The 18,711-nt window shown below is 42.7% G+C and overlaps 1 long non-coding RNA gene across 2 annotated transcripts in view; it reads right to left on the reverse strand.

Moving 5' to 3' along the window:
- Window positions 1–3,965: 3,965 nt before the first annotated feature.
- Window positions 3,966–18,711, reverse strand: part of LOC125729075 (uncharacterized) — a 58,816-nt gene continuing 44,070 nt past the window's right edge. For both annotated transcript variants that reach the window (XR_007389575.1, XR_007389574.1), the window contains exon 2: window positions 3,966–4,103. This is a non-coding gene — a long non-coding RNA (uncharacterized LOC125729075). The remainder of the gene's footprint in view (window positions 4,104–18,711) is intronic.

Consider the following 18,711-nt stretch of genomic DNA (forward strand, 5'->3'; position numbering starts at 1 on the left):
ATCACAGCTAAGAATTCTATCCCCAAACCACTGGTCTTCCTCCCCAACCGAACGATCATTCACTGACCGTGGTAACTTATAAGGGTTGGTATGATGACCAGTGGTGGACCTCACCGAACGTTTAACTGGTCTCTACACCTCGGGGGGGACATAACCTCCTCCATTATACGAGGCCTACTTGTGGATGCTCTATTGCGACCCCTCCCACCAGCCCTGTCCCCGTAAAATCACAGAGTCCTCATCCGATTCCATTTCTGTTGCCCCTGTGGGCAACCCAGACTCAGGAGACATTACCAGAACATCTTCCCCTGACATAACAACCCCCTGTGGTACTGGACGCAACTCTGTTCGGTGAACTTGACGGACAACCCCGTCCCCCTCCATTGGAGTTGCAGAGTAAACTGCACCCTGATCTTGGGGACACCGAACTACCATATACAAACAGGCATCCCAATGATCCTGTATTTTACCTCGAACATGGTTCCGCAAACACACCAGCTGACCTTCATCAAACCCTAATCATTAACCAACTCATTGTGTTTCCGATTTCGTGGTGTGGCTTGTTCCTCCAACTAAGCCTTCACATACTCTTGAAGCACCTGCAAACTTTCCTGATGGTTTTGTACCCATTCCTCCAAAGGTCCACCATACTGACTGATCCCGGCAGGAGCCTGAAGATAGTGTATCGGTAATCGAGGCTCACAGCCAGACCTTAAATAAAAAGGCATCATCCAGTCATTTGGTGGGGTGTAGTATTGTAAGCTTCTCTGCTGGAGGAAGTGTGTGAAGCAAATTGTGCAAAAAAAATATTAAAGCAACACCAGGGAGGTTTACATCTAGATCCTTAAAATGATCGACCTGCAATTCCACCTTGAAAATCCAATTATCATATAAAGGATACAAGATGTAAAGATGACAAATGACATGGCACACATTTGTTGTTTAGACTGTTGTGTCAGGTTAATTGAAAGCTGAAGGATCTTAGTGTTTACTAGTCTAAGTAACAGAATGTCTAAAACACTGTGCTTGCCTTTATGGGTTTTTAAGCAGAACATATAGGTATAGAAACATATTAACATTACGTTTCACGATTCACTGACTGGAGAATAGGAGAATATACACATCAATATTACTACTTAAGTTAACTAACCCTAATCCCAACCCCTATTGGCACGGAGCCCGCCAGGGTTCAGGTGAGATATAAATCTGTAATCTGTATCAATGGTTTTGCTATCCATACCCACCCTATTAATGTTAGCTTCCCAGGGTTTCTTGTTAGACAAGCTCTGTGTCTCTCTATACCCCCATTTACTGCACGACTGATTGTCCATTTATAAAGAATCAAATAGGGTGAAGATGGTTTTAGTTTACAATTACTCTGGAAGGTGACCAGATTAAAAAAAAACTAAATACCATGCCTACGTGTATGTAATCTCCATCACAGTCCCCATTTTCCCCATAATCCTCGTTTTGATAGTGCCAATTTGTGTAATGTGAGTTTTTTTTTTTTTTTAAAAACTGTTATAGAAGAACATACTGGATGCCACATGTGTACAATTACCCCTTTCTAATTAGTGGGGTCCGTTGTGTCAGCTACAGCCTTTACTAACATACACATAAGTATACAGTCTTACAGCACTTTTGTTTTCCTTTTGTATTTAATGGTTTTCCATTTAGGGGGCAGCATGGTGGTGCAGTGGTTAGCACTGTTGCCTCACACCTCTAGGGCCCGGGTTCGAGTCTCCACCTGGGTCACATGTGTGTGGAGTTTGCATGTTCTACCCATGTCATCGTGGGGTTTCCTCCGGGTACTCTGGTTTCCCCCACAGTCCAAAAACATGCTGAGGCTAATTGGAGTTGCTAAATTGCCCATAGGAGTGTATGCGTGAGTGAATAGTGTGTGAGTGTGCCCTGCGATGGGCTGGCCCGCCATCCTGAGTTGTTCCCTGTCTCGTGCCCATTGCTTCCGGGATAGCTCCAGACCCCCCGCGATCCAGTAGGATAAGCGGTTTGGAAAATGGATGGATGGATGGATGGACAGTTTTCCATTTGAGGAATTAGCAAAAAACTGCAGTGCATGATGGGTAGGATCTAAAGGCTGCCTAACGCCCTTAATTTGTTTGCAATTTCGCCAGGTAGGCTACCTTCTTTAAACTGCGTTTTGCTAGACTACACATTTCGAGATGTTTTATTGTAGTCTTGGTAAATATATATATATAGTTTAGCCTAACCCAGCCACTTAAGGGAGCAAGCCAGCTCAGGTAGGTGCCAGTCCCAAGCCCGGATTAATGGAGAGGGTTGGCGTCAAGAAATAAAGAGAAATAAAGACAACTAATACTCCTAGTTTGCGAGATCTGACTGCAATGGCAGCACTGCTACAAGGGTGTGGATAAATCTATACAAATATCACCTGCATGCACATTACTTCTTTTACAATAACCAACTCCTGATCCATACTGTTAGTCGTGAAAAAAAAAACTATCGTGTACATAGAGGCCCTGTGTAAAAAAGATAACTGCCAAGGAAAAGATCAAAACATTTATTTCAAGGATACAAAGTTTTTATGGTCATGTACAGTGTACAGTGCAATTCTTATTTGATTAACTTGAATGTCTCCACAGACTAGACGATTAAACAATAAAGCAGCGCAACATTACAATAACTAATAACAAATAAACAAAGCTCACGAGTACTATTACAGTATTTATATCATTTATTTAAACTTAATTTTACCAGGTAAATTAACTACAAAGCAGTTACCACTGCTTTACCTGCTTCTCGGGAGAAATAGCAGATATACGTCATGTATGTGACTAAATTCTTAAGCCAATAAGGGCAAAGTTGTGTCGTAATGGAGGCGGATCCAGTTTGTGCAGCCGGTTAAAGACACTACGGGCATGTAAATGGAGAACGAAATTATAGTTATACCGAATCTCCTACACACAATACCAAGGTTACCAACTTTGGTCAGCTGACCGGAGTGAGACGTTCAATTCCCGTAAGATTTCTTTGCGCCAGCCTGAGAGTCTGAAAACACGTCACACCAGATGCATGAGAGATGGAAACCTGGGATATTCAGTCGAATCAGATCAAATATGATGCTAAGTTAGTACTAAGTTAAAATATGTTCCGGACTTGTAACATGCACCCATGATTTGGAACAGTCAGCAGGCTGTCTCTGGCCACGCCCCCTACACTCGGTCCGGCCCCTGGCTTTTCCTGAATTCTGATTCCTTTAGATAAACATTGACTTCATTGATATTGTTATTGATTTATCGACAGACCATCATACTTTTTAGACGTTATAATAACAACACTCTATTGATCCCCAAAGAGAGAAATTCTCTCCTTGCCTGCCCCCTCTTACTGTCCATGATACACAAGCACATATGTAGAAAAACGTCAGCTTGGAAGCCAAGGCTGGACTTAACCTACTCTATTCTGGTATTCTGTTCTCCCAAGTAAGGCATCCCAAGTTCGAATCCAACTTCCGACAAAAGTTCTTCAATCGCTACAGCACAATTTGAGCCACTGATCGGCTTTAATTGCTTTGTTTTATTTTTGCGTTTCAGGCAAAACTACATAACACTTAAAGACACTTCGGGCATGCAAATGGAGAACGAAATTATAGTTATACCGAATCTCCTACACACAATACCAAGGTTACCAACTTTGGTCAGCTGGCCGGAGTGAGACGTTTCTCAGGCGCCAGCCTGAGAGTCTGAAAACACGTCACACCAGATGCATGAGAGATGGAAACCTGGGATATTCAGTCGAATCAGATCAAATATGATGCTAAGTTAGTACTAAGTTAAAATATGTTCCGCACTTGTAACATGCACCCATGATTTGGAACAGCAGCATACCTGTCAAGGTTTGGATTTGAAAATAAAGGAAATTTTCCGGCACCCGCCGTGAGCCATCCCACCACCGCAACCAGGCTCCAGTATCAACAACAACAAACAAACAAATTTATTTTTATATAGCGCATTATCACAACATTACATTGTCTCAAAGCGCTTTACAGTATCCTCACCCAAAGCCCCCAGTGAGTAAGCCATAGGCGACAGTGGCAAGGAAAAAACTCCCTAGAAGGAAGAAACCTTGAGAGGGACCAGACTCAAAGGGGAAGCCCATCCTCCAGGGGGCCGGCAGGGATAGTCAAATAGAGAGAGGAGAGCAAGGAAGATAAGCCAATGCCGAAGCCGAGTCTTCTTCAATTGCCAGGCAACCAGAGGTAAGGCAGCGGGTCATACATGGAAGATCAGAACGGCGAGCTGGATGCAGGGACGTCACTGGTGGTGGTCGGGTGTGCTGGATATCTTGATAGATTGAGGTCTCCAGGCATCACCCCCAGGAGGAGTAGGGGAAATAAAATGTACAATTAGGCATAGTAGAGGAGGCTATTGGCAGTGCTAAAAGCTAGGTGAGTACAATATGAAGTGCAATCTGCAAGCTCCGGCAGATATGGCTATGGCAGCATCAGTAGGAGGGAGAGGCAAGTGGGAATGCCGGCATGGGGAGTCCCTGAAATGTCAGCACTCCAGTTCCACAAGAGATTGCAAGCTAGAGTGACAGCACTGACAATCCAGTTCATCCAAAGCCAATGGCACCGATCCCCACCCAGCTCTACACCTCACACTACAGGTCTGCCTGGGAGTGAAGAGTTAGCTAGGGCTAGAACTAGTGTCCCTATACGCTAAACTAAACAGGTGTGTTTTTAGTCTGGACTTGAGTTTTTAGTCTGGACAGAGCACGTTACTGACACACACATCTTCTTCGCAATGTTGCACACCTCTTTAAAATTTGCCTTTGTGATCTCCGATTGCCTCAATCGGACATCATTAGTGCCGACGTGGATAACTATCTGAGAGTATTTACGTTTACTTTTAGCCAGCACTTTTAAATTTGCCGAGATGTCGGTCGCTCTGGCACCCGGGAGACAATTTACAATGGTCGCTGGAGTCGCTACTCTCACGTTTCTTAGAATAGAATCACCAATTATTAGAGCACTTTCAACAGGCGTCTCAGTGGGAGTTTCACTGAGTGGGGAGAACCTGTTGGAAACGCGGATAGGCGAATGGTGCCGGTGTAAGTTTGGTTTGGATTTGCGACTATGCCGCCGGGTCGTCACCCACTCGCCTTGCTGCGAAGGCTCTGCTGCCGGAGCAGGGGGAGACTTACTGGCTATCGCGGACATATCCGGAGCCGCTAATACTGAGTCAATAAAACTCTCATTCTCCTGAATGTTATGTAACGTCCGGATACGTCCCTCTAACACTACAATCTTCTCCGTCAGTCTAGCGACTAACTGACACTTCTCACATGTATAAATACCGCTAATGACTGGAGAAGAATAGCTAAACATATTACACTCAGAACACGGAACAGTAGACATGGCGTTGTACTTACGTAAACTGAGGCTGTAAGGCTGGAAGCACCTTCTTAATTGAACGAAGATCGTGGGTCGGTACTTGCGTAGGTGATTAATCCGTCGGGGTCTGGGAAATTTTATTTATTTATTTTGGAGGATTATTAATCTTGCGAAGCTTTTTCCCAATGACTTAACTCGAATTATTATTTAGGTGATATCTATGGTTTCAAAGTTCGCGCGCTAGCAGTCAGTATCACTCTCGCAGGAAACAGGAAACAACGGAAATGACCACGTGTATCCCTTACATTTTAAGACAGGAAATATAAAATAATATAAATTATATAAAATATAATATAAATATAAATATATAAAATATATAAAATATAAAATAACCATTTGTCATTTATTTTCTATTAATTTTTCATGTTCACTCATGCGGCTCTGTCATTCACTAATGACTTGGATTTTTCATGCCGACTGACATCGTTCCTTCCCCGTGGGAGACAAATCTTACAGAACGCGTGACCCATCCTGCTCCTCTTCAGGAAAGTAAATTCGTCATCTTCGTCATCACCCCTTAAAACAATTACTGAAGCGAGACGGCGCACGCGTTACGGCGACAGATTTAAATTGTGAGTGCACTATATCTCGTCGCAAATGGTGCTTAACCACGGCGGGTCTCAAGCACAGGAGACTCCCAATTTCTAAATGACACACACTTGGCTCACAGCGCAAAGTTGTGTTAAACTTGCTTTGTCTAAAGCAGGCACACACATACGAGTATGATCCTGATAGGTAACTAAGCTATCGGTCTTATGTCCAAGCGCAACATAATTTAGGTTAGAACCTCATAACAAGTATTCCCGTTCGCTAATAGAGAGATCTCTCCCAGGATATATAGAAACGGAGACACTCGTCCGAATTGAACCTGGAAACAAAGCGCTACATCTGAGAATCTCGTCAGACATAGGGTTAAAGTTTACTGCAGTTTAATACGAAAGAACTACAATGAAATCACCGAAAATAAAACAAAATAATATAACTACTAATAATAGAAATAAAAATAACTATAATAAGCCCATATGATCCCGCTTAAATGCCTTCAGATTGCCATGAGTGCGACTTTTGCAACCAGTTGACAGTAGCGCTTCTTCACTGCACGTTCGGTCATAAAAAGTTTAAATTGTGTGCTCAGAATAAGTTTAAACCTTGTGCCTTGTGATTATTAACCAATTTTTATGCTGAATGGTCGGCTCAAACTCAATTGCGAAACACCGTGAGTCTGTTAATGTGTGACTTAAATGGAACTCATTAATAACCAGTATCACGTAATAACCTGGGTTAGAATAGAAGGCTTGTCCAACGAGCTGCGTCACCAGGTAATGTAAACGATCGGTAGCGAAGCTCCCCTCACGGCCAATGAGAGAGAGTCTCGCGATATTTCAGGCGAATTTGAGGTTTCAGAGCGTAGATCGCACAGGCAGGGATTCTTGTGAGCACTCAATGAACGGAGGCTGAAGTTGTGTAAAAGACATGCATTTATTCCTATAACTAACATAAGACAGACATTACACCTAACAAACAATAAACACGAAATAACGGAGTGGACACAAACAATGTAATCATGAAAATGCAATGACCAGATTTAAAATGAGTAACCTTAAAAGGGAAAATACTGTTCTGCAAAGCAAGCAATTTGTGGAAATACTGTCCTAAAGTAATATAGCAGGTGAATAGGAGTTTAGGTTGTTATAAATGAAAGGAAGTTTGTTTACTTGGTTGCAGAGTGGGGGGGGGGGGGGGTCTTGGCAGTTGGTTGCGGAGGCTGATGAGCTGATGGGTGATGGCACTCAGGGAGGCGCGGTGTTTGCAGCGGTTGTTGGAGTGGAGCCCCTCTGATTCCCTCTCCTGGTGAAGCTTGGGCTTGGTTGCAGTTCTCTGTCCAGCTGGGTCTTCACTGATAGGCTTCAGGAGGGCTTCTTGTGGGCTTCTCTTCTCTTGGGCTGATGTTCTCTGCCTCTCTTCGTGCTGATGGTCTTTTGTTTTCTCCTCCCTTCTGTTTCTCCTCTCCTGGCTTTGTTCTGAGGTGCCAGGTTTTTATAGTGTAAAGTTCGTGAATAGGAGTGACCAGGAATTCGACTCCTGGACCAATGGCTGACCATCCATTTGGCGGGCTTTCGGAAGGGGGGTCTGTATCAGTCCTTTTGAGATTTATGACCAGAGTGATTTCCCTTGTATTGATGATTTTCGTTAGGCTGGTGTAACTTTTGATATATTCACTTTCGTGGTAACCACTGACCAGATTTGGAAACTGGAGTGATTTTCCATCGGTTTGATACCAAACATGCCATAGCAGCCTAGCGGTTCACACCTCATACCATCTGTAATGATTAATTAATGATTACTTATATTATGTCGTTATGTTATATTACTCACACCTTATTTTATGCCTCACAATCTATATAATTGTAAATATACTGTGTAGCTGCTGGCGCGTTCCAAACTAAATCTCATTGTACTTACAATGTCAATAAAAACATCCATCCATCCTTCTAGGCAGGCCAGTGTCGCCTCCATCCTTCCTGAAGTCAGTGATTCCTTTGTCTTTGTGCTGTTTAGTGCCAAATTGTTTGCTGAACTCCAACCTATCAGTTTCTGGACCTCATCTCTGTAAGCTGACTCATAAGAACCAAAGAGATTTACAAATGAGAGGAGGCCATTCGGCCCATCAAGCTCCTTTGAGGAGAACTTAGCTAATAGCTCAAAATCTTATCTAGCTCTGATTTAAAAGAACCCAGGGTTTTAGCTTGTGTTACAATAACAGGAAGACTATTCCATACTCTAACTACACGCTGTGTACAGAAATGCTTCATCAAATTCGTTTTTTAAAATGTTCTCCAGCTAATTTCCACTTATGGCCACGAGTTCTGGTATTTAAACTAACATTGAAATAGCCATTTGGCTGAACAGCATCCAGACCTGTTAGAATCTTAAACACCTGGATTATGTCCCCCCTTAGTCTCCTTTGCTCGAGGCTAAACAGATTCAGCTCAGCTAACCTCTCCTCATTAGACATTCCTCTAAGACCAGGAATCATTCTCGTTGCCCTACGTTGCACCTTTTCCAAGGCAGCAATGTCCTTCTTAAGGTATGGTAACCAAACCCGCACACAATATTCTAGGTGGGGTCTTACCAAGGAATTATATTATCGTAGCATCACTTGCCTTGTCTTAAACTCCACACACCTAGAGATGCAATGTGCCTTCTCGCGTGGTGTTCCTGCAGAGGGAGTCTGTGAGTGCTGGAGATTGGGGGAGGGGGCAGTGTGGCTATGTCTGCTCTGTGTTCCTCCAGACGAGCAAAGAAGCTGTTTAGCTCCTTTGCTAAAAGGGCGTTGCTGTTAACAGTGACGGTGTTGTTGCCTTTGAAGTTTGTAATGTGTTGTATTCCCTGCCACACCCACTGTGGGTTGTTGTATGTGAAGTAGACCTCTATTTTCTGTTTCTCTGCCTGCCTGGCAACCTTGATGCCCCTATTCAGGTTAGCTCTGGCTGCACTCTGTGTTCTTGACTGCGCTGTCTTGTCCTGTAGTATTGTATTGTTGCTCTTGTGTTTATCTTGCACTTTCTCCCTCTGTTTGTGCTCCTTTCACTCTGTATAGTTCTATCTTGCCCGCACTTGTGTCATCTTGTGTTGTTTCTGTTTTTCTTCTTTGTGTTGCACCGTGGTCCAGGAGGAACAATGTTTCCTTTCACTGTGTACTGTGTATATTGCTGAAATAACAATAAACCCACTTGACCACCTGCCTCAATTCATCCTGAAGAGTTTTCCAATGTTGTTCAAAGGTCTGTTTGTTTCGAGTGAAGGACACGCCCCTGGACGTGCTGGATAAGGGGACCACAGATCAGTGTCCTCAGTCCTGCTTCTCCCTTCAAAGCTGAGAGGAAGATGACCCGCCTGCTGCTTCTGGTTTTGGCTTATGGAGCTCTGCTTATCTCCACAGAGGCCCAGCAAGATTACCACAGTCTCCCTGCACTCACAAGACGGCCATTAAACTCGCAGTCGAAAATGCTCATCAAGGAACCCGTCAGCACATGAATTTCTATAACATCCAGGGCCGTCCGAAGGTAACTGCTGAGAAAGTGTTTACAAAAGTGTGAAACTTTCATCATCTGCAAGCTGAACTAATGAGTATCACATTGATTTTGATGTTTTAATTTCAATGCATATGATGCTTAATGTCTCTTCACAATGAAAGTGATGGTTGTATATCTCAGCCCTGGTCAATTTTACCTTCTCACAGTTTCTCTCTGAATCTGCTGCAGTCAAGTCTGTGACAGTTTGCCATTTTTTGGGTGATTATTGTTTGTTATATTGCCTTTAAAACAGTTGTAGGCAATTTTGTATATAACGTGTTTATGTGATTTAGATCAGCAGTGAATACATTGACATTGAGATTCTCTTGAGAGCAACAAAATGTCCAAAGTCAACTGCAACAGACCATCGGGCTGACTGTATTTTCATGGACAAGAGGGTAAGTAAAGAGTCACTGTGACTGTGAGCATTGGACATATCAGTTAGCAAATTAATTTAGGTTCATGTTAACTTTTTTGATGCCCTGCGGGGGAAAGTTAGCCAACAATAAAGTAACAAATACATAGGTGGCCTCAAAGAGCCAGTTCCTTCACCTTATTCTCAAATTTTAGTAGGTTTACAGGCTTAAAGGCTGGATTACCAGGCAGAAGCAAATGCTAATCATCTGAGGGGTGACCTGTAGATTATGCTTCGAGCTATGAACCCTAGCTGGCCTTATTTAAAGACCTGTGGGCTGTACTACAAAGCGGGTTTTACATACCCAGAGTTAACTCAATCGAGCCAGGTTAACTAAAACTCATTGTTGAAATCAGCCTTAAATGGCAGTGTGGTGTTTTGTGGTGAAAGGGCAGGACTTAACTCTTGTTTTAATTAGAAAGCCAGTAATTAAACCTGGTCAGAGCAGGGTAGATGTGCAGTGTGAATTACCCTTTAAATTTACCTCTTTAAATAGTGAACTACAGGACCACTTAGCTTGATCGGAGGACAGTATTTTAATACAGAGCAGTGTTCAGTTAAACGGGATTTGTTGTTCATACTTTTAGATGAACTTGCTTTGTATAATATAGCCTTATGGTGACCCTGCTTTGGAAGCTCTTTCCTCTAAAATTGTTCTGTGTCATTAAACCCTGCACTCCAGCAGCTCTGCCTTAAATCATTAGATATATCTTTACTACACCTTCTCTCACTGTATTTATTGCCCACCACTCTTTAAATACTGTTTTTGTGTGTCTGTGTGTTTTTGCAGCCATTCATTAACTGTAGAGTTTGCAGCAGACGGTCTGGTAATGATCTTACACATCCATCAAATGACTGTGTACCAAACAAGAAAGTGGATGAAGTAAGTGTAGAGAGTCTTAGCATTATGGAAATGTAACAGGTGTGTGAATTGTGTCTAAACATGTGGTTAAACTTTGATTGTGTTTGTACATGCAAAAATTTGATCAGAGTACTGTTTATTAATGACAATGTTACTTTTAATCTGAACAACAGTGGCAGCACCAAGGAAAAGCTTGGGGGGGGGGGCTCTAGCTCCTCCTCCAATGACCATAGTACCCCCACAGCACCCCCAAAATATTGGTTTCATTTTTTCTTTAACTATCTGTAAAATCTGTATATTGTGTAAGACATTTTTGCGGTTTTTACAGCATACTTGTAGTGTATTTTTTCTTCAAAGTACACATAGAGGCTCTGTGAGCTAGACGTTAGAATTTCATATTTTATCCTATTTTATCCATGCTGTAGCTTATCGTGCTGTGTGCTTCTATACACCATCTACATAAGCTGAAAAGCTAAAGCACCCGGTCTAAATAATCTCACTCCCCTATAGCACCTGTAGCATTAAGTCACTGGCGCTGCCACTGCTGAATAAACGACTCCAATCTGACTAAACCGCTTAACTTTTCCTCCCCATGTTACATTTCAGGACAAACGACGTAATATGTGTCCTTCTGATAAACCTCTTCTCAGACCTAAAACTGCCTTGGCTTCCAAGGACACTAAAGAAGCTGAAGGAGACCGTCTGGCTGTTTCTGATGGCTGATGGTCCTGCAATGTGGACCAGAGGAGGAAACTGGGAGGGAAAATGCTTTGCTTTATATCATGCCCACCCAAAGCCCCCAGTGAGTAAGCCATAGGCGCCGATAGCATGGAAAAACTCCCAAGAAGGAAGAAACCTTGGGAGGGACCAAACTCAAAGGGGGAGCCCATCCTCCTGGGGCCGGCAAAGTGTAGGTGCAGGATCACAAAAAAACTTGACGAGAGAAACGAGAGAATTCGACTGTCCCTCACAAAAACTGTAAAGTTTTAGTGGCTAAATTGCTTTTTCTATGCCTTTTCAAACAGGAGGAGATTTGTTTGGCTATACGTAGAAATTTTCTATACAATTTAGACAGCACAGAATCATTAACCTACTTTAATGCATTTATTAATACAACCACATATTTCACACATTTTGACATCAGTCATGCAGTGAAGATACAGTCTCTTTATTTCTTGACGCCAACCCTCCCCATTAATCCGGGCTTGGGACCGACACCTAGTTGAGCTGGCTTTCTCCCTTAAGTGGCTGGGTTAGGCTAAACTATGTACATATTTATGAAGACTACTATAAATTTATAAAGACCTCCCTAAATATGTAGTCTAACAAAACGCAGTTTAAAGAAGGTAGCCTACCTGGTAAACAAAGAAATTAAAAGGCCCACAGCATATAATCGGGCTATATCCAAGCAGTTTTTAAGAACGTAACCTACATGGCGAAATTGAATTACTTTCTGGACCAACAAACGCAACCAGACATGAACATTATGCACCTTCCTAGTCTTGATGTATGTCGTCATACAGATGAGGACGTTAAGGCAGCCTTTAGGTCCGACCCATCATGCACTGCAGTTTTTTGCAAATTCCTCAGATGGAAAACCATTAAATACCTCTTCTATTACCTTATATTACCTTATATTCATGTAATAAATATACAAATATCAATTAGTTGGAAATCAGCCAGACAGACGTAATTACTACAAATGGTTTCCACTGTATTTGTGACTCTGAGTGCCGCAGGCTTGGATGCAGTGCCGCACCATTTTGTAAGGCATGCACTGGCCAATCATGTAGCACTTCTCTCATAAATATTAATGAGACATCACCTACCACCCTGCAAAAAAGAAATTTGCCGCTCGTCCCCCTGCACATGAACCAACATGGCTGTGTCAACCAGCGGAGCTCCGGAGCCTCTGGAGAAACACGCGGCAAAAAAGGCTCGCATACGGTCTTCCAGAGTTTGGGAATACTTCAGTCATGACACCTTTTCTGCGCCTCTACTGTAGCTGGCGTTAATGACGCTGTTTCAGCCATTTTATATTTTCTGTTTACTTATTCTGTCATGTAAGACTGAGACAAATTATCGTTTACGACTATTCTTACACACTGTAGCCTGACTTGCTGACTTAAGTAAGCTTAACTATAAGCTACCTTTGCTAGTGTTTGTGAATAACATGTTTCTCTAGTTATGAAATTATTCCATGTTTTAGCATCTGTTTCAACATTAAAGTCAAATTGGTATATTGAAATATGTAAAAACTATTGAACTATTAGCTTAAGTCTAACATAGAAAATCCTACTGAATCTCTTAAGATTTTCCTTTTTTGTTAATGCACTAATGTTTAAGAAGTGTCTTAAATTGAATTTCAGATTTGTGTGTGGGTGGGAGTGGGTGAATTGTATTAAATTCATACATTCATTCTTTTGGCTCAGACATTACTGACCTAAAACAAATTGAGGCATTGGGTAAGTGCTTAAATTAGCTACTAAATGGCAAAAAATATTCTAAATATCACATTTTCCATTCTTCGGTATAATTTTAATGAATCACCTATGCTGCCAAACATTAACGCATAGATTGTCACAACACTCTATGTTTTAGTTCTTCTTTATGTGTATAGGACGGTGTGATGGTTCTGGTGGTGGGTGTGGCCGACGCTGCTCGCGATGTTTGGCTATGCTGCAGTCCCAGGGACCAAGTTGGAACACATTTCCACCTTCAAGCTTAGGTGGAAAAACGGCACCGAGACCCAGCAGCAGGACAACTTCTTGTCCAGACAACCAGCCCTGCTTCATCATTGAAGTAAGCCCTGTGAACAGGAGCGAGATGTACTTCTGCAGTGGATGTTATAGCGGAAAGAACATCCCCATCCTCACGTCTGCCGGAGTGCCCCCTCAAGTGGGTGTGTGACTTAACTCGATGGATGAATTGGACAGAATGTACTGTTACTAGAGGTCGACCGATATGGGTTTTTCAAGTCAAGGGTCAGGCGATGGCCGATATATGCTGCTGATTTTTTTTGGCCGATAATTGGACGTTTTCCCCTCTATTTGCATGGTAAAATATCACACTAATAATAACAAACGATACACAAAATTTCTCAATTTAGCATTTATTGAATACTCGAATACTTGAATACTGGAAACAATAACACATTTATAAACAATAAAAATAGCAGCATCAGAATCTCTGTTAGTGCACAATATAGCAGCAAACTCCTCATGTTTGACGGAAGGAAATTTGTAAACAATACAAAAAGGAATAAGCATGTTATCTTTAGTTGTAATCCCACTTCCAGTCCCTGAGTCTTACTCACCACACTCATACTTCACAGCAAACAGACAGCAGTTAATTAACCAGAAGAGAAAAATGCAAAAACACAACAGAACTTGTAAATAATAACAAACTAATAGACAATAAAAATAGCAGCATCAGAATCTCTATTAGTGCCAAATATAGCAGCAAACTCCTCATGTCTGACGGAAGGAAAATTTGTAAATACACAAAGGAATGAGCACATCTTCAGTTTTAATCCCATTTCCAGTCCCTGAGTCTTCCTCATCCCACAAGCAGGCAAGGCATGTCACCCCGGTTGTGTGACACTTATTTTATATAATAAAATAAGTGCCCCCTGCGGCCCCAGAGCCCGAGCAGCCGTCTCCGCTGCCTGCAGCTACCGCGCCCACGTCCGAGGCGCTTTCCCTGCCTGCAGCTCCCGGGCAGGCGCCCCCTCTGCAGCCTGCAGCTCCAGTCCCTGGCCCCACTCCAGTCCCTTCTCCCCCTGTGACTCTGGTACCCTCACCCCGACGAGCCCGACCCCGGCCGCAGGTCCTTATGTCTGTGTCCCATAAGGGGAGAGGACACAGACGCACGGCTGGGGTCCCACCCGCCCAGCCCCCTGGCTCGCCCTCCCTCGCCGGCGCTAGGGCTTGGTCGGCACCTGCGGGTCCTGGCCCTCCGGGTCGGCTGTCGTCTGCGGGTCCCCCTCCGCGGCCTCGTCGCCCTGCCTCGGTCCCTCCTCCGGCGTCTTATCGGTTGCCTGCGGGCCCCCCGACGGCGGCTCCTCATTCGCCTGCTGGTCCTCCCGCTCTGGCGTGTCGGAGGACGTCGCCGTCTGCTGCGGCTCCCCCTCTCTCCTTGCCCTCGCCAGGGTCCCTTCCAGCTCCTTCGTCCCCTTCCCTGGTCTCCCCTCCGACTCCCTCCTTCGTCCCTGCGTCTGTCCCTCACCCCGTCTCCTCGGCCCCTCCGGCTCCGGCCTCCCGGCCGCCTGCAGCCCTTCCGGCTGCCTCCCGTCGCCCGCTGGGTCTCCCTCGGGCTCCTCTTGGTTCCCCCTCCTTCTCTCCCTGGCCTCCCGTCTTTGTCCCTCCTGCCTCTGCTCCCCCTCGCTTTGTTCCTCCTGTCTCTGTCCCTCCTCTCTTTGTCCCTCGTCCCTCTGGCTTCTGCTCCTCTTTCCCCGATGTTCCCTTCGTTCACTCCCGGTCCTTTTGTCCTGCCTGTTCCCTCCGTGTCCCCCTTTCTGATCTGTTTCTCTGCCTTTCCTGTCTTATGTCAAGTCTTGTCCTGGCTCCTTCCCCTGTGCCAGTTCTGTCTGTCCGTTCTGTTCCCTGTCCCTCATTAATGAGGTTTTATATAGATATACATATATGCCCGGCTTGTCCGCTCCTCGTGTGTGCCACGCCCCCTGATTACCCACGTGTGCTTCCCTGATCGTCTCCTGCTTTGCCCGATTACTTTGATTAGTCATGACCTATTTTAAGTCCTGGTCTTACCTGTTTGCCCTGTCCGTCATTGTAGTTTGTCAATGCCTGCGTTCCGTCCTGCTCTACCCGCTCCGTTTCCCCGATTAAAGACCCGTTTTCACAAACACAAAAAAAACTATATGTATACATATACATACACTGAACAAAAATATAAACGCAACACTTTTGTTTTTGCTCCCATTTTTCATGAGATGGACTTAAAGATCTACAATTCATTCCAGATACACAATATTACCATTTCTCTCAAACATTTCTCACAAATCAGTCTAAATGTGTGATAGTGAGCACTTCTGCTTTGCTGAGATAATCCATCCCACCTCACAGGTGTGCCACATCAAGATGCTGATCTGACATCATGGGTAGTGCACAGGTGTACCTTATACTGCCCACAATAAAAGGCCACCCTGGAATGTGCAGTTTTGTCTCACAGCAAAATGCCACAGATGCCACAAGCATTGAGGGAGCGTGCAATTGGCATGCTGACAGCAGGAATGTCAACCAGATCTGTTGCTCGTGCATTGAATGTTCATTTCTCAACCATAAGCCGTCTCCAAAGGCGTTTCAGAGAATATGGCAGTACATCCAACCGGCCTCACAACCGCAGACCACGTGTAACCACACCAGCCCAGGACCTCCACATCCAGCAGGTTCACCTCCAAGATCGTCTGAGACCAGCCACTCAGACAGATGATGCACGGCCCCATGTTGCAAGGATCTGTACACAGTTCTTGGAAGCTGAAAATGTCCCAGTTCTTGCATGGCCAGCATACTCACCGGACATGTCACCCGTTGAGCATGTTTGGGATGTGCTTGACCGGCGTATACGACAGCGTGTACCAGTTCCCACTAATATCCAACAACTTCGCACAGCCATTGAAGAGGAGTGGACCAACATTCCACAGGCCACAATTGACAATCTGATAAACTCTATGCGAAGAAGATGTGTTGCATTGTATGAGGCAAATGGTGGTCACACCAGATACTGACCGGTTCTGAGTCCCCAGACCCCCAATAAAGCAAAAAACTGCACATTCCAGGGTGGCCTTTTATTGTGGGCAGTATAAGGTACACCTGTGCACTACCCATGATGTCAGATCAGCATCTTGATGTGGCACACCTGTGAGGTGGGATGGATTATCTCAGCAAAGCAGAAGTGCTCACTATCACACATTTAGACTGATTTGTGAGAAATGTTTGAGAGAAATGGTAATATTGTGTATCTGGAATGAATTGTAGGTCTTTAAGTCCATCTCATGAAAAATGGGAGCAGAAACAAGAGTGTTGCGTTTATATTTTTGTTCAGTATATATATTTATGGGTGTATCGAGACTAGATGGTCAGTATGGATAACTAAGGTGCACTAAAACTGGGTGAGCAGGCAAGGCATGTCACCCAGGTTGTGTGACAATTATTTTATATAAATGTATATATGTATATATATATTCCATCCACCATCCCTCCTTTACGGAGAACTGCGTTATTTTTATTGTCCATTACGAAAAAAATAAAAAAAAAAAATATATATATATATATATATATATACATATATATTTATGGGTGTATCGAGACTAGATGGTCATTATGGATAACTAAGGTGCACTAAAACTGGGTGAGCAGGCAAGGCATGTCACCCAGGTTGTGTGACAATTATTTTATATAAATGTATATATATATATATATATATTCCATCCACCATCCCTCCTTTACGGAGAACTGCGTTATTTTTCTTTTCTATTGCTAATAAAAAAACTATATATATGTACATATATATATATATATATATATATATATATATATATATATATATATATATATGGGTGTATCGAGACTAGATGGTCAGTATGGATAACTAAGGTGCACTAAAATTGGGTGAGCAGGCAAGGCATGTCACCCAGGTTGTGTGACAATTATTTTATATATATGCATATACATATTCCATCCACCATCCCTCCTTTATGGAGAACTGCGTTATTTTTATTGTCTATTGCAAAAAAAAAACAGAAAAACTATATATATATATATATATATATATATATATATATATACATATATATTCATGGGTGTATCGAGACTAGATGGTCATTCTGGATAACTAAAGTGCACTAAAATTGGGTGAGCAGGCAAGGCATGTCACCCAGGTTGTGTGACAATTATTTTATATATATGTATATATATATTCCATCCACCATCCCTCCTTTATGGAGAACTGCGCTATTTTTATTGTCTATTGCAAAAAAAAAAAAAAAAAAAAACAATACATATATATACATATATATTTATGGGTGTATCGAGACTAGATGGTCATTATGAATAACTAAGGTGCACTAAAATTGGGTGAGCAGGCAAGGCATGTCACCCCGGTTGTGTGACAATTATTTTATATATATATTCCATCCACCATCCCTCCTTTACGGAGAACTGCGTTATTTTTCTTTTCTATTGCTAATAAAAAAACTATATATATGTACATATATATATATATATATATGGGTGTATCGAGACTAGATGGTCAGTATGGATAACTAAGGTGCACTAAAATTGGGTGAGCAGGCAAGGCATGTCACCCAGGTTGTGTGACAATTATTTTATATATATGTATATATATATTCCATCCACTATCCCTCCTTTATGGAGAACTGCGTTATTTTTATTGTCTATTGCAAAAAAAAAACACAAAAAAACTATATATATATATATATATATACACATATATATTTATGGGTGTATCGAGACTAGTTGGTCATTATGGATAACTAAGGTGCACTAAAATTGGGTGAGCAGGCAAGGCATGTCACCCCAGTTGTGTGACAATTATTTTATATAAATGTATATATATATTCCCTCCACCACCCCTCCTTTACGGAGGACTGCTTTATTTTTAATATCCATTGCGAAAAAAAAACACAAGAAAAAGAAAAAATATCTATATATATACATGGGTGTGTCGAGACTAGATGGTCAGTATGGATAACTGAGGTGCACTAAAATTGGGTGAGCAGGCAAGGCATGTCACCCAGGTTGTGTGACAATTATTTTATATATATGCATATACATATTCCATCCACCATCCCTCCTTTACGGAGAACTGCGTTATTTTTATTGTCTATTGCAAAAAAAAAACAGAAAAACTATATATATATATATATATATATATATATATATAT

The sequence above is a fragment of the Brienomyrus brachyistius genome, unplaced genomic scaffold (assembly GCF_023856365.1).
Source record: "Brienomyrus brachyistius isolate T26 unplaced genomic scaffold, BBRACH_0.4 scaffold464, whole genome shotgun sequence".
NCBI classification, from domain to species: domain Eukaryota; kingdom Metazoa; phylum Chordata; class Actinopteri; order Osteoglossiformes; family Mormyridae; genus Brienomyrus; species Brienomyrus brachyistius.